Raw genomic sequence first — 14,057 nt, forward strand, 5'->3', positions numbered from 1 at the left:
GAATTTGAAAAAAAAAGCAATGTAAGAATTCGCCCATTGCGAAGAACAGACGTGTATGGTACTTTTATGTACGCCTAAGATGCAAGAATAAAATTGGGAAACTTCCACCATTTATTTAACCGCTTCACAAACCCTTCGCATAAAAAAGATTCCAAATGTGTGCTGCATCTGCATATCTTTTTTTTTTCATGCTAGAATACAAATTGTTGGTATGACGTCTACAGGTCGCAGGTATTGTAGTTGGTCTGTTGCCTTGCCCTGCTTTGGAATTTGATAAAAATTAATTTCTTCCTGTCCTCAGGAACCGTCAGTGTGATTCATGGAAGGTTAATGCCTCTTAAGACATGCTGTTGCTATGTGTCTGTCATATTCTGATACGGCCTGTATAGTAGTGTATAATGATCAATATCTGCAGCGCGATTTCCAGCGGGCTCCGCCGCAGCCATCAATTTACCCATTCTAAATAGAGAGGCTGTTCTTTGTTTATTTGCGGACATTGGTAGAACCCGTCGCGGTGGCTCAGTTACCTAAGGCGTTGCACTGCTGAGCACGAGGTCGCGGGATCAAATCCCGGCCACAGCGGCCACAGTTCGGAGTAGGCGAAATGCAAAAACGCCCGTATGCTTGCATTGTAGTGCACGCTAAAAAACCCCAGGTAGTAAAAAAATTTGGAGGATGCTTGAGCTTCGCCTTAAAGAGCAGATCGCGATAGCGTTATCGGGGCCCGTTCGCATCGCATCGTTCGCATACGGCAAGTAGGCTTCATTCACTTCAAAACTGAACGTGGGAGAGCCAGCTTACAGAGACCAAGCTTACACCTACTACGAGGAAACTTAAAGTCGGCTTCACTTTTAAACTGAAATGCAGTGCTGAAAAGTCGTTTTTCCAGGGGCAATATAAGTAGTCTTATAATAAAATGTGAAGGCCCTAGCACCTTTTTTTATTATTTTATGAATTGTTTGCTATTGCCCCGACGCGGTGTTGGTTGAAATGCTGGAAAAGGGGTTTGTCTTTGAGTTTCCTCGTAGCAGTATGACATTTTCTCGTACATTCAACTTACAATCCGACGCCGATTGGTAAACAAACCGACGGTGAGTCAGACGCCGAATGGTAAAGTAATACTTTACCATTTTCTGATGGATTTCACTGTGAGAAATTCAATTTTTGTTCACCAATACCTTGCACCACTTGGCGGGCCTGCGCGGTTGATGTGGTTGGATGAATTTCTCCGCCACCCGCGATCACAAGCCGGTTGCCGACGCTGGATTTTCTGCGACACGGTCCCCTCCACTACGGCGTGCTTAGTAGTCAGAACTGGTTTTGGCACGTAAAACCCCAAAACGAAAAACGAACGTTGGTAGAGAGCTGATAATATGCTACCGTATGATAATAGGCGAAGTCATTTGTAATTATTAGCAAAGTTTTAGTGAGTGTAGCCAAATTAGGAGCTTTGCAAATAATTACTGAACTCTTGTTTTTTTGCTGTACTCCATAATTTGACGTACGTAAGAAGTTCTCCCGTAGTGGATGCTCCTAATTGATTTATGAAAGTGAACAGAAAAAGTATGGCAATGTTTGTAACATCATTTATGCTTCCCTCTATTTTCTGTGTATTGCACCAATATCATCTGTTTATTGTGTTTCCGTAATTTCAACGACGATATTTGTTTAATGGAACATTTGATTTATTCAATAATTTCTACTCCCCCCCCCCCCCCCCATTACTGAAGATTTCATGTAGTACAAAAGTGTCGAAGGCCGATATGCAGCTGTAACGTGTTATGAATGTACGCTACACAGAAAATATGCAGGTAGGATTTCAAAAGGCCAAGTTATATGCCTGCAACGATTTTGGCATGACGTTTCGTTACCTCCAATATTATTGCAATGGCTAAGGCTGCAAAAGCTGCGATTCTGTGATGTCATACAAATCTTTTTTTTTTACTTAGGTGGAATCAGTGAAGCTGAATATTTGCTTACACCATGCTCATACAATTGCCAACATCAGAACATTTTCCTAAGAATTGATAACTGTTCTACTGCCGGCTACAACAATGATGCTTCCAGTGGTCTTTGTTTGTTTTGCCACAATAAACAAATTAAATAATATGTACGCTTTACGCCCATTTCAAATCAGCCCCATCCAGAAATGAAATTAAGAAATTAAATTAGGAAGAGATGCAAATATTTGTATCTTGTGAATCTGCACTCTCTCAAGTAGTACAAGGTTAAGTGAACATGACTGGTACAATTTAACATTCATCATTATGCTGAGTGAGAAAAAAATTGTCCAGAATAAAGAGATGAAAGGTAGACCGGATAGCCCTTCACTTTTCCCGAACATTTTTCCAGCTCTGCGCACTAAATATTACGCAACATGATGTAGTCCAATGGTCTGCGGTACTAAATACGAGTAAATGCCACTGCTACAAGTGTGCAGCTACAAAGTAGGTGACCCTAACGCAAAAGTAATAATAAAGCATTGCACAGGAGATGCTTGATAAGAAAAATTATAGGTTCCGAGCAATGCAAATATTTTGAGAAGAGCAGCTTTGGTTAAGTCCTGAAGTGGGGACTGTTGGGCCAATTGGGGTATCATGTAGTGTCGTTAAGCGGAACTACGGGCGGTAAGAAACGAAGTGGGCAGGACATTCTTTCGCCCGTGACAACTGCAAATCTACCTTTCGAAGCATAGCCACCTTTTTTGGTAAGTTCCTGTGACTGTTGCTTTATATCTGGACACATATTATTTAGGAACGGAATAGGACTGACTGGCGAAATGGTTTGACTCATTTTATTTTACAGGAATGCACCCCGATGCTATAGGCGTTGACGGAAAGTGTATTCCACAAACGACAACTGATGCAGGTTAGTTTACACGACAAACGTTTTGATTAGTCCTGCTGCCCTGCTGCCCATATTATTGACATATTCATCACTACAAATTTACAATGAACAGTTTGGTTTAGTGCGAGCTCTCATAAGTACTGTATGAATCGGATAGCATAAATTCTAGCAAAGCGGTTGCGCTCAGAGATGATACGAGGCTTCCAAAAAACTCTATGTTCGGCATTGCTAATTGATATATTTCCCTTTAAAATACTTAAAACAGCGTGTTAACATAATCTCAAGAGGGTAGTGTCACTTCGGCGGTCAGGTGCACTGTCTAAGTAATTTTTAAGGCTTAAAACTGCACACCTTACTAGCATATACACGGCAGCTCAATTAGGCACTATGGTGTTTACAATCACTGCACAGAAGTTTAATATTGAAATATAGTGGAAGAATCTGCACAGCACATTCAGCACTAATACTAACATATCAAGCTTCATCCGTAGCCAACACATGGATAGCTAAAGATTTGTCTGTCGATTTACGCGGAGGAGAAATGATAGAAATTTAGTCATTGGCTGATTAAATAGAATATTCACATTGAATATTTGAATAGGGACAATCTCGACCAGCAAAGCTTTGAGTGCGTCATTTTATCATATCCTCATCGTCTCTTGTATTTTCTTATATTTGACTGCTGTTCAAGCAAACTATCTGCGATCAAGCAGGCCCTCATAATACATTATGATATGGCCGCAAAGGCAGATCGTTAATGAAAAAGTTTAAAGCCAGGGTAGGCATTCATACATTATATGAAAATCTGTTAAGGGTCTTATTCAGCGATCAAAATCCTATCGCAATGATTAATTTTGGCTTAGATTCACATGATTATACAATATTTCTCGGATTCGTTGCCAGCGCATCAGCGCACCGTACACTTTTGAAGGTGGCGCATCAATTTTATCTCTGAATAAATTTGAAAGAATAATACTGTTTTTCACGGTACGCCATTTGTGGAGAATGATGTTGCCAATAGGGCAATATTAGAGTGTTTTGTTAGCTGCATGATGTCTTTGATCTATTCATTGCCAAGCTTAGATAAGTCTCCAAGATAGCAGGTACATCTCTATGCGCCCCGTCATTTTAAGTAATTCTTATCATATATTTCTCCAACTAATTGTTCTTGTAGATTTCAGGGAAAAACGGCACGAATGGTGTATGCGTGTCATTTCATATACAATGCTTCTTTGTAGCCTTTCAAGATAATGAATACAGGTCTACTTTGTAATGTACTGTGAGCGTATGTGTATTCTAGAGGGGATTACTTGAACTTAAGGCACAAAGGGCGTTCTTTTGCCTCTATTTCGACTAAATATTTTTCCTGTGCAGCAATAGTTCCCAGACAATTGCAGATAGGAAACAACAATAAGGATTACGTCAGTATTGTAATTATTCCTCTACCTTCCTTGGTGCCGACAAAGATGATGATCCTGTCTTCTAAGTGACTGAGTAATATTCGGTAACTTAGGTAAATAAACAAATTCAATAATTGATGAAGATTTTTTTATAAAACGAGGTCAACTATACAAATTGCATATTCTGCGAAACAAGATGAGCTATATAATAAAAGCAGGAAAACCTGCATTGGGAAACATTAGTCGGGCCCGGTCTCTTGAAAGCTCAGTAAATTATAACAAAAATTTCGCCGGAGAAACCATTCAACAGGATTATATTGCAAGAAACTGAATCACCGGAGGAGAGGTGTCAACAGTAAGCTTAAGTTTTCAATGACCGTTGAACCTAATACTGAATGCTTCTGTCTTGTGTGCCAGCACTCTTCATTAAATATTCATAATATACAAGTAATATGTCAATATTGTATTAGCATTGAGTGCGTCTCCAAAAGCAACTGTTATGTTTCAATGTCCAGCTGCAAGCATTTTATTGCGATAGCAATTATATGGACACTCAAAAGCAGATTTCTGCCGTCGGCGTCGCCGTCGCTGTCGCCGTCGCCGTCGCCGTGAGGTTCCGTATGACGTCATTTGGAGATGAAATCGTCGCCGCGCGCCGAACGCTGTATGTGCGAGTGAAAGGGCGCGAGGGGCGCGTCTTTCACGGGGAGTGAACGCACGGCGGAGAACAAACGCGCGTTCTGCGCCGTGCTCGCTTAAGGGCTGCAGAAGTAGGCGTCTCTTTTCTCCTTTACAATCACCATATATGTAGAGCAAACGCGCCTTCTTCGGACGCGCGAGAGGCCGTGGGGGAGGGGGAGGGAAGGGAGGCGACGTTTAGCTGCGGCACCAAGTGCCTATTTATATCAGAGGCTCCAGCAACAGTCACCAACGCCGCACGCATTTTGAGCTAACGCGGGCAAAACGCCGATGGCGTCGACAACAGTTCTGCGTGTTGTTGCTACCAAAGCCGCTCACCTTACTTCGTATGACATTGCTGTGTTGCTATCGCATTCATTGCTTCGCCCTTAGGGCGAAACTGTGACATTTTTTTTCCTTACGAGGTTCCAATTTATTGCATACCCTTCCGAGCACATTCATCGGATTTTATCGCCATAAAAGCCTAGTGTACATTTAAAGTAGTTCATCGTAGCCTTCGAAAGAATAAAGCGCAATATTTATACTGTTACAATGCAGATAGAGTGCTAAAAATGTCATTGCTTACCACAAACCATTAAAACAGAGCTGCGAACTTTTCCCTGGAACCTTGACGAGTTCGCAGTTCAAAATTCTGTTCTGACACTCCTCATGTAATTCTTGGAGGCGATGTTAATTTGTTAATGTGCGATGTAATTGTTAGTGTATTTGTTGTACTCTATATTTCCAGGTCCGATGTACGCAACAGTCGAAACAGCAGTCGTTGTAAGTTCCGCATTAGCATCTTCTTTTCAGGAAACGGCTGGTCACGAGCACCAACAACTACTTGACTACCTGCGCGTCTTATTTGCGGCCGTAAGTATATTTGAATTCATTTCATGACCTGATTACAAAGTATAGAAACACGAGGACATATTCCCATTTCTGCGTCTCGCGGTTTAAACCAGTGGGTGAAGAAAACTTGTTCACTTGATAATGTATTTGCGCAGTTTGGTAAGTGTCAGCATGACCTTTATTTTTATTCAAATTAGAGAACAATGAAATACGAATTCACATTAGCGATATCTCTACTCGCTTTTCCAACAACTCAATCGCAAAAACAATGAATTATCTGTGCCGTGTTGCATTAAATTTCTTACTTTGAATTACACAAAATGCAAACCTTAAGCGGGCACATACCACAGCACATGCGCTGGAGTAGGAAATTAGTAGTATAAATTTCGAGGATGTGGCACAGCACGGGCCAGGTGTTTCATCAAAGGCTTCATGCTTATTTAGCAACAACCGTCTTCAAATGATAACTGGTTTTTGCTTGACGGAACTTAATAATTTCTGCCAACCTTGAGGTGAATGAGATAAGTCGTGGACGATAACGAACACAATTCAATTTTATGTGACAAACATTTTGTAGCGTTAGCTACACTGGCCTAGCCAAGCCCGTTTCGCGCGGCACATCAAGAGCCGTACTGCGCATGCGCATGCGCAAGGATCAGTGATGTCACACGGCTTGCGCACCGGAGCCACCAGAGCCGGCTCCTCTCGCGCACTCCACCGCCGCCGCGCGCGACTCACTGCCGCCGGTCTGCGCATTCCAGAGGAGTGACGTCGTAGCCGTCGTAGACGCACTGGCGCCGGCGCGCGCTCGCTGTGCAGTCGCCGTCTGACACTGCGCTGGAGCCGCTGTGCTTCTGACTGGCGTTTGTGTGTGTCATTGGAGCAGCAGTAAGCATGACAATCAAGCTAATCCCTGACAATCTAGACAACCAGGAAAGCTAAGAATAATCAGCTGAACCTTTGCTAACGCTACGTATATCCTGGCATAGCCGAGCTAAGCCACTGCAACATTTTTTTATTGGAGACTTAATTGTAATTGCGAAGTATGAGCAAGCTCAGCGTCCCACACTGTAGACTATTTTTCATCGTTAAGAGTGTTTTCTCTCTATAAATCACGTCATTACACCCTTACATGTGTAAAGGTGTGCCTTAAAGGCCGATTTGCACCCTTGAAGAGACTTAAGGGTGCCAAATTAGTTTATAGTATAAAGCCATATAAAATACTGTGTTTCGACAAATGGTTTGACTCGCGGGGCTGTGGCACCCGGAATTAGAGCTGTCGCAGCACGCGAAACCGTAACTCGGAGGGTGAAGCGCACGGGTACCAACACTCGTCGGCACGACGTCACCTAGCGGCTGGAAAACAGTGCGCCGCTGTTCTGTCAACAACACCGCTCCACTCTCTCAATGACTAACGACGTGTGGAAACTGTGCGATTCTGAAGCAGATCGCTCGTTGCTCCCCGCCGGGTGGACTGAAGAGTAACAGGGCCTAGGAAGCTCTCTTAGGTGCGCCCTTCAGTGCCCCAGTTTCGCTTCAATTTTCAGATATTACCGATTCCCCCAAAAGTAGGGTTTAAAATGAAAAGAGCAAATGTTTGGTAATGCGCGAATGAATGCCGACTATCAACTGTCTTCTGATGGTCGCCAATGCTGGCGTTACGTCTGCGAAGGAACTGTGCCTTGATTTCAATGATACTATTTTTAATTATGAATAAAGTGCGTTTGTAGAAACGCCCGCTGGAATTATGTTGAGCGCAACTTCATCAAAACCATGAGGTATTCATCCTGAAGGTTCGAGTCATTCCTCGCCAGAAGGACCAGCCAGGAACCTGAACTTGTGCGATATACTTGTGAAAAATTGGGGGCTATAAATATGTCTCAAAAATGCATAATTACCACGGTATTTTGTGTGGAAAACAATTTTTGCGTGCCCGAACAACTTTACCATTTCTCCCTTATGCCCAAAGCATACTGCATGAAATTCGGAAAATTTTGAACCCTATTAATAAGCAAGCAGACATTTTGTTTATTTACCTAAAATGATTGTGCCTTGCTGCGGCCCTCTACTTTAAATTGCACCACTTCATTAAAGAGATAGATTTCTTTGGTTCTTCGCGCCACATTCCGGTTTGCATATTTCCGGCTATTTATCCATGTCGCAAAGTGATGTTCTCGGCGCAGAATTATACCACTTCGGCAGCGCTTTTCTTTTGGCGTGGCGGGTAAGGTATGAGGTAGCCAGGACAGTGCTCTTATCCTCTATCCTAGAATGTAGTTCAAAGGCTGTAGCAATCGTGGTGGCCTTTTCACGGTGTTTTGCGTTGCTGATAGTCTCGGCATGTCTTGATGTAGTGAGCGGCCTAGGCGGTCAAGTGCGACAGGAAATAATTCTTTCCTCGGGTGGCGTAGGGGAGAAACCGACTTATCCAGTGATCTTATCATCAAGCTGGACGTATAGGACATCTTTCCGCACTACTGTGGTCGCGACAAGATAGCTTGGACTGCTCATTATTTCTTTACAACGACGTGTTCTTTTTAATGAAACCGAGGACAATTCACGTTAAAATACCCTAAAGACCAAGTTGATTTTTCTTCCTAAATACATATTAAGGCTTCTTAGTTCTGGATCTGCTTGTCATCCGTTGTCGAAGTTGTGTGCACTTATTGTTCCCAGGATGGCCTCGTCGTCCTGGTCACCTAGCAGCGGCGTATCATTAGGGGCGCCGGCCCGTAGTCGGCATCAGATTGCTTCCGTCCGGACTTGTAAATTACGGTTATGTTGAATTTCTAGATTCAGAGACTCCAACGTGCATGCCGGCCTGAAAGTTGCTTTAAAATGGCGAGCCAGCAAATGGCATGGCAGTCGCTTACACTTTAAAGGCATTGCCCTATAGGTAAAGCGGAAATTTCACCGTAGTCCAAGTTAGATCGAGGCACTGCTTTTCCGTCATAGAATAATTGCCTTGTGCTTTTGTTAGTGACCAGCCACCATAATTTATGCTCCATTAAAGGGTGCTTTTTTTTCACTACAGCGGCACCGAGGCGTACGGTCCTTGCGTCGTTGTATATTTCGGTCCTAGCGTCTTTGTAGATGTTTGGAAGTACGTGTGGGGACTGCAGGATTCCTTTAAACTCTACAAGTGCGTGGCGTTTCACACTTGAATTCGACGTTTGCATTAGTGAGATGAATCAGTGTCTCGGCGGTCAGTGAAGGCTGTTTGACAAATGGCCTAGAAATGACGACAACATTTCAGAAAGATCTGATGCACGGAGCCATAACTTTTTCAATAATAGCTAATCGGTGAAAAGCGTTCACGGCACAACCATGAGCAATGCACGCATGTCAATATATTGGTTGTAGTGGAGCGAACACTACATTGCAAGCAACAAACGCTGGCTGATTTCTTTTGTCTGATCTTCCTTTAGTTATAAAACCTACAACGTTGGTGTCATCGCTTTTTATCACGCCCATGTTCTGAGATGCCTAATAGCTGCCAGGGTGCTGTTTCTTCGACGTGGAAAATGTTGCCTCAAGTGCAGTGTTGCGCAATGCCACCATTCTTCGCATTGTTAGAACACGGTCTAAAAGCTTTAGCGCAACTCTAAACATTGCTATTGCTTCCATTGGTTTGCGGTGGTGCGCAACTTTCGTTTCTGTTTTATGCCTGATTTTTCTGACCCGCAACTTCACCTCATTACAGTCGGAATGTCTCGACTAATATCCAGACCAAGACCTCTGTCTTTACATTAGGTCAGGCGCATTATTTCATTTTCTTGTGGACTGTTTGCATTTGAACGGCCTGTCCAGACAGTAGGGATGGTACAATAACCTACTTCATCGCTGTAGGACCTGGAAAGCAAAGCCTTCGGTAGAAATTCAGCAGGTGTGTGACCATAAGGATACACGTTTCAATAGCTCGATCATAGGGCATCTGGATTCGTAACACGATGTTCTTACGGCGGCATCAGTTGTGTGAACAAAAACTGATTTGCTGTATCTGCCGATTCCGCTATGCTGACTGTGACAGTTGTCATCGACGACGTGATTCTTTCGTGTTGAGGGTGCATTCATGTTAATCCTGGCCATTGCCGTTGGGCAAAAAAAATAACACAAATAACCCACACAGTTAGAGTGTGATGGCGTCTGTACATGTATTTTGGAGTCCACAACCGGAAATACTGTAGCGCCCGAGGTGCGTCGGGTGCGTCGCATAGAAATTGTTCTTCAGAACATAATCGAATACGTACGTAAAGTTATTCATCTTTAAGCTTGTGAAAACACTGTCGGAAGAATGTCTTGGAGCATAATTGTCGCGGTTGCCATTCGGTGCAAGGCGTCGTCAGCGAAAAAAAAAAAGCAGCGTCGTACGTGACAATGATGCTACTCGTAAAAGCTATTCGTTGAAGTCGAGGTTAAATTAAGCGATTAGTTCAAAACAGTCTCATTAAAATAGATTTTACTCCATAAGAGAGACGCATTTGACAACGATGACGATGCACCTGAGACGATGCGCGTCATTATTTTCTTGTCAATAACACTGACCATTTTGGATATTCATCAAGGTTAACCTGAACCTTCGGAAGACTGAAACAGATATCCTTGACCTGGAGCTTGCAGTTACTGACATTATGGTGCTCAAGGTGAGTTCATGAGGAAGTCTTTTTATCACCCAATATGAAGTCGTTTTGAATAGCGAAAGCCTTGTTAGAATGCTTGGGTTATTTCCTGTTCCAAACTGTAGTTAAAGGATTTTGAACAGCCAAATGAGTGCAAATGCTAGTCTGTTCTGGTGAAGTAAATCATCATAGCGGAATGGATATTTTGTGGCAAAATAAGCAGAAATATTATGCAGATAATAATATGATTGTATCCTCAGTCGGAAATGATAATTGCGTAGAAGTTGTTTTCCTATATAAAGTCTAGAAAACTTTCATCTCTTCGTGGAGACGGTGCAACAAGTATGCGTTCACCAGCGTTACATATCTAAAAAAATGCAGTGCCATGTTAATCGAACTTTTAGCCATCAACGACACTGAGCAAAATGCTTCCTCTAAATTTTTTACGCTAAGCCACTTGGGTATCTTTGCTTATTCATGTGTGGCTTTTGAAGGAATCACGAAGGTTTAAAATGCATAAGAAATCTGCGATTTTCTTCAAGGTGCACTGGATTCAACGCCGTCAAACTTGCAGCCGACTAGATGGCACCAGAGCCCTCCTAACCCTTACCTTTCGTCAATGACCCTCAGATCTCAACATCCCAGCTTACTCCACAACTGTAAATATGTCCTACGGCAGGATACACGCCCACTTAGACCACAAGGTGCCTGCTCACTCCCCGATCAACTTACTAGGGTGGAGGAAGTTATGATCAGGAGGCTTCAGGCTGGGGTGGCCGTTACACCGGCTGTCACTTGAAAGTGACCGAAATTTGTACTGAGTGAAACGTCCCAAACTAAGCGTAAGCTGTGCCTGGCTTGCAAGCAGAACGCTGCCATCTCCTAATGCAAGCTCGCCTCTACGACAGTGTCATGACTTGTATGATCACTGACTAAATGGAAAGAGACATATAAAAATGATTCAGTTCCGGCACAACTTAGGCCTTACAGCAGACAAACAATAGGCACTATATAGTAGATCATATTTTGCTTTAAGCAAAGTGTTATCCCAATAATAAAAAAAAAGACACGGTGACTTATTTGCTAGTTTTCTCAAGTAACGGTGAAGCTTACGCAATGGAAATAAAAAGGGAGATTAGCTACGTCTTACCGTGCGTAGTCAGTTGAACGTAAAAAATAAATTTTTGTTTAAGATGTCCAACGCGGTTTTCGGCATGCCCGAAAGCAGGGTCACTGGTCCCCGCTTCTTTCAATAGACGTAAACAGTTACGAGTCATCATATCGTCCCTAGTTAGTGTGTTCTCTAACAGCTGCATTATTTACCGTAGAAATAATAGTTCTTAAGAACGTTATAATCTCTAAATTGCCCTAAACTAATATATATATATATATATATATATTGTGGAAAACAGAGTAAATGTCCCTTCTGCATGGGGTTTGTAGTTATTTTAGTTGGAGGCTCAGTAACTAAATAATTATTTAGTTTTACGTGCCAAAACCACGATTTCATTATGAGGCACGCCGTAGTGGGGGACTCCGGAAAATTTTGACCACCTGGGGCTCTTTACCGTGCACCTAAATCTAAGTACACGAGTGTTTTCACATTTCGCCTCCATCGAAATGCGGCCGCCATGGCCGGGATTCCATCCCGCGACTTCGTGCTTAGCAGCCCAACACCATAGCCACTAAGCAACCACGGAAGCTCAGTAACTCGAAGTTTATTTTATTTGAGAATGATTACAAAATTTATAGTCAATTAACGTATAAATATTGGTGGCGATCCTCCGCCTGATTTTTCTCGGCCTACGCATCAGAAGCAACTTCTTATAACGCTTCTAAGTCACTGGGATATCTACAGTGTGCATTGCTAATCTCATAAATTATATCGCAGGGACATTATCTGATTAATTTTATGTTTTCCTGGAATTGAAATTTACTTTACCCACATAGTCAGTATACCAAGAATAATTTATCTGTGTGCTAGAAACTGTTGCTAATACAGGAGTAGGATTCATCTCACGTGAATTTTAGTGCCTGTCTAGCAGTACGCCAATAAATTGATGTTTCACCTCAGATATTTCAATTTCGCGCTCCCATTTCCCCGTCTATTTCCTACAGGAACATTTAGAGCAATATGCCACACTTTCTGCTTCGTCATTCGAACGCCAGCATTTAATGGTGCCTTCACAATGTGTTCCATTTCGTGCTCTTCGTCAAATGAAAGCATTAACCTCATAGTTACTGCATCGTGCTTCTGCAAAATGAAATGGCACTCCAGACCATATAACACTCACATCAAACGGTGATATAATGCCCAGTAAACTGCACGCGATGTGCTCTGTTTTGCACGGTGCTTTACTGTATCCTTACTTTTGTAGTTGTATGTGCAATTGCTGTTCTTTTTTTTTGCCTGGGTAAGATTATCAGTCAATCCAATGCCCTTTATTAGCCCTGTAGAGTACTGTAAATTAGTCAGTCATAACTACCCAGTACTTATTCTTTAAAGCAATTCTGAAATTTAGAGGGTTTCGTGAGAAATAAACGTTGAACGCGAATATATACATTGTATTTTAAAGGCTGATAGATAAAATGTACTGTTAACATGAATATATCACTTCAGAGTAATTGCAGAATAATTTAACATCGGCAGTCGCAACTTTCAGCAAGGCTAAACACTTAAAACGTCTGTCAGCACGTGACTGGTAGAAAAGACTCTACTTGCTCTCTTCTGAAATAATCATTGAAACATTTTATTATTGCCGACACTAGAACCCACTGTTATGTATCAGTCTTAAAGATGTATTTAAACTGAAAAAATCTGACTCAATAATTTAACCGCATTACCATGACTTATTACGTAAAATATTGCCACTTCTTTATCCACGCTACAATGCTCAGGAGCATGTTCATTTTGTGAAAATCTAAACGTCAACTAGAATAGGTAGAAGGTCTCACATTAGAGCATACGTATAAAATTTAAGCCTAGTAAAAAGAAAGCTCCTTATTTGAAAGCGTAGATGCTTGCCGGCATAGACATATGCTCCTACATGTTACTCTGGAACGAGGGTAATAGTAAACTATGGCTGTACAGTGCGAAGAAATCACATGTTTTAAATTCTTATTACGTTAACTAGAACGTTGTTGGTGTTCTGAGTGTATACATATTGTTATATGAACTTTCCTTGCAGGAATATACTGAATTTCTGAACAAAAAGCATTCAATGAACAGAAACCTAACCGAGGCGAACTCAGCAGCTCCATTGGTGAACTTCATGAAATCGCACCTGCATGCATTTTCTGGAACTGACGCAGTGCTATACCTAAGCAAGTACGAAACCTGCTCATCATTTATTCGCGTGCCTGATAGGTGAATAAGAAATCCGTAGTAAGAAACTTACTGAACCACATCAGTTAACGACGTGAGGTTCTTGTGGTGTGCAGTTTTTAACGGTTATCAGATATTACAATTATTGGAGATTGTTCGTGCTGCCCATAGCTTATACACAGGTTGTCCGACGAAACATGCAGTAAACTTTAACGATATACAAACGCCGCGTAGCCGCAGCGAACCAAGGTAACGTTGTTTGCCGTCATTCGGTGGTACTCAGATTATTTCTTGCATTCCGCCAAATTAGATAACTAGTCTTACTTAATTAGTCAA

At 42.2% G+C, this 14,057-nt stretch overlaps 1 long non-coding RNA gene across 1 annotated transcript; it reads left to right on the forward strand.

The window, feature by feature from the left end:
• The first annotated feature begins 2,805 nt into the window (after positions 1–2,805).
• LOC125940186 (uncharacterized) lies at positions 2,806–10,421 on the forward strand. Its single transcript, XR_007463414.1, has 3 exons — positions 2,806–2,868; positions 5,674–5,798; positions 10,343–10,421. It is a non-coding gene; the product is annotated as an uncharacterized LOC125940186 (long non-coding RNA).
• The last annotated feature ends 3,636 nt before the right edge of the window (positions 10,422–14,057 follow it).

This window comes from Dermacentor silvarum, chromosome 9 (assembly GCF_013339745.2).
Source record: "Dermacentor silvarum isolate Dsil-2018 chromosome 9, BIME_Dsil_1.4, whole genome shotgun sequence".
Classification (NCBI taxonomy): Eukaryota; Metazoa; Arthropoda; class Arachnida; order Ixodida; family Ixodidae; genus Dermacentor; species Dermacentor silvarum.